At 34.8% G+C, this 2,770-nt stretch overlaps 1 long non-coding RNA gene and 1 other non-coding gene across 2 annotated transcripts in view; both read right to left on the bottom strand.

Annotated features, from left to right (window-relative positions):
* The window catches only part of LOC105065134 (uncharacterized), a 24,574-nt gene extending 21,834 nt beyond the window's left edge, over positions 1 to 2,740 (bottom strand). The window contains exon 1 of the long non-coding RNA XR_006722964.2: positions 2,583 to 2,740. This is a non-coding gene — a long non-coding RNA (uncharacterized LOC105065134). The remainder of the gene's footprint in view (positions 1 to 2,582) is intronic.
* On the bottom strand, positions 480 to 552 carry TRNAV-AAC (transfer RNA valine (anticodon AAC)). The gene has a single exon. It is a non-coding gene; the product is annotated as a tRNA-Val (tRNA).
* Positions 2,741 to 2,770: the final 30 nt, after the last annotated feature.

Below are 2,770 nucleotides of genomic sequence, written 5' to 3' on the forward strand. Positions count from 1 at the left end.
AAAGGATCATATGCCACGATCATGAGGAATTCATCCCTGGGATACAAAGATGGTTCAACATACACAAATCAATAATACATGTAACACATCACATTAAAAGAATGAAAGATAAAAATCATATGATCATTTCAATACATGTAGAAAAAACATTTGACAAAATTCAACATCCATTCATGATAAAAACTCTCACCAAATTAGGGATAGAAGGAAACTTCTTCACCATAATAAAGGCCATATATGACAAGCCTACAGCTAACATTCATACTCAATGGTGAAAAGTTGGAGCTTTTCCTCTAAGATCAGGAATAAGACAAAGGTGCCCACTTGGGCCACCTCTATTGAACACAGTACTGGAAGTGCTAACCAGAACAGTCAGGCAAGAGAAAGAAATAAAAGGCATCAAAAATGGAAAGGAAGAAGCAAAACTGTCTCTATTTACAGATGTATTTTTAATTTTTTACTTTATCTTATTTATTTAGTGGAGGTACTGGGGATTGAACCCAGGGCCTCATACATGTTAGGCATGCACTCTACCACTGAGCTATACCCTCCCGCTACAGATGGTTTTATATGTAGAAAATCCTAAAGACGCCACCAAAAAAGTGTTAGATCTAATCAACAAATTCAGTAAAGTTGCAGGATACAAAACCAGCATGCAAAAATTAGTAGCATATACTAAAAATGAATTATCTGAAAAAGAAATAAAGCAAACAATCCCATTGACAATAGCATCAAAAACAAAATACTTAGGAATAAATTTAACCAAGAGGTGAAACATCTTTACCCTAAAAACTGTAAGACATTAATGAAGGAAGTTGAACAAACAATTGGAAAGATACTCGATCTTCATGGATTGGAAGAATTAATATTGTTAAAACATCCATACTACCCAAAGCCATCTATACATTCAATGGAATCCTTATCAAGAATTCAAGGGTAATTTTACAGAAATAGAAAAAAAAAAGTAAAAATTCATATGGGGCCACAAAATTCCCTGAATAGCCAAAGCAATACTAAGAGAAGACATATGCTGGTAGTACCGTATTTCTTGGTTTCAAACCATATTACAAAGCTATAATAATCATAACAGCATGGAACTGCCATAAAAATAGACACACAGACCAATGGAACAGAATCAAGAGCCCAGAAATGAACTCATGCATACACAGTCAACTAATATTTGACAGAGGAGCCAAAAAAATTCTGTGAAGAAAAGACAGTGTCTTCAATAAATGGTGCCCTGAAATTGGATATTTATTTGCAAAAAATGAAACTAGACCCCTATCTTATACTACTCACAACAATCAACTTGAAATGGATTAAATACTTAAATGAAAGACCTGAAACCATAAAGCTCCTAGATGAAAGCAGGGAAAAGCTTCTTGTCATGGGTCTTGGTAATGATTTTTTTGGCCCTATCACTAAAGCACAAACAACAGAATAAAAAATAAATAAGTGGGACTACATCAAACTAAAAAGCTTCTGCACAGAAATAAAGAAATAATCAGCAAAATGAAAGGGCAACCTAGGAATGGGAGAAAATGTTTGCAAACCACATATCTGATAAGGAATTAATGTCCAAAATATATGAGGACATCATACAACTCTTTAGCAAAATAATAATAGCCAAAGCAATCCAGAGAAAAAAAGAGCAAAGCTGGAGGTATAACCGTTCCAGATTTCAGACTATACTACAAAGCTATAGAAATCAAAACAGCCTGGTACTGACACAAAAACAGACACATAGATCAAAAGAACAGAATAGAGACCCCAGAAATGAATTCATGCAACTACAGTCAATTAATCTACGAACAAGTAAAACAATGAAATTAGAACATTCTCTCACACTATATACAAAAATAAACTCAAAATGGTTTAAAGATCTAAAATTGAGACATGACACCATGAAACAGCTAAAAGAGAACATAGGTGAAACATTCTTTGACATACACTTCAGCAATATATTTTTAGATCAGTCTCAAGGCAAAAGAAATAAAAGCAAAAATAAATAGGACCTAAGCACACTTAAAAGTTTTTGCCCAGAAAAGGAAACCATCAACAAGGCAAAAACATAACATATAGAATGAGAGAAAATACTTGCAAATGATGTGATCAACAAGTGGTTACTATCTAAAACATACAAACAGCCCATATAACTCAGTATCAAAAAAAAAAAAAAAAAACAAAACCAAACAATCTAATCAAAAACTGGGCAAAAAACCTAAATAGATTTTTTCCGAAGAAAATATATAGATGGCCAACAGGCACTTGAAAAGATGCTCAACATCACTGATAATTAGAGAAATGCAAATCAAAACTACAATGAGGTATCACCTCACACCAGTCAGAAGGGCCATCATCGAAAAGTCTGCAAATAGTGAACCCTGGAGAGGATGTGGAGAAGAGAGAATCCTCCTACATTTTTGATGGGAATACAAATTGGGGCAGCCAGTATGGAGGTTCCTTAAAAAACTAAAAATAGAACTACCATATGATCCAGCAACTCCACTCTTGTATGTACATGTATCTGGAAAAAGTGAAACTTTTAATTCGAAAAGATACATGCACCCCAAAGTTCATACCTGGTATATAGCAGACTCATCAGATATCTATTACAATTCCTCAATATTAAACTTGCTAACGTTTACTGAAGTTTATCAAACGCCAGGATCTGTGCTAAGCGTGTTTCCTTCCACCTGCGCTTTCACTCTCACGTTCTCCCTCTTCCCGGGGAGGGGGCGTGCTCAGCACCACCACCCGCCCTACCTGT

Source organism: Camelus bactrianus, chromosome 9 (assembly GCF_048773025.1).
Source record: "Camelus bactrianus isolate YW-2024 breed Bactrian camel chromosome 9, ASM4877302v1, whole genome shotgun sequence".
In the NCBI taxonomy this organism is placed as follows: Eukaryota; Metazoa; Chordata; class Mammalia; order Artiodactyla; family Camelidae; genus Camelus; species Camelus bactrianus.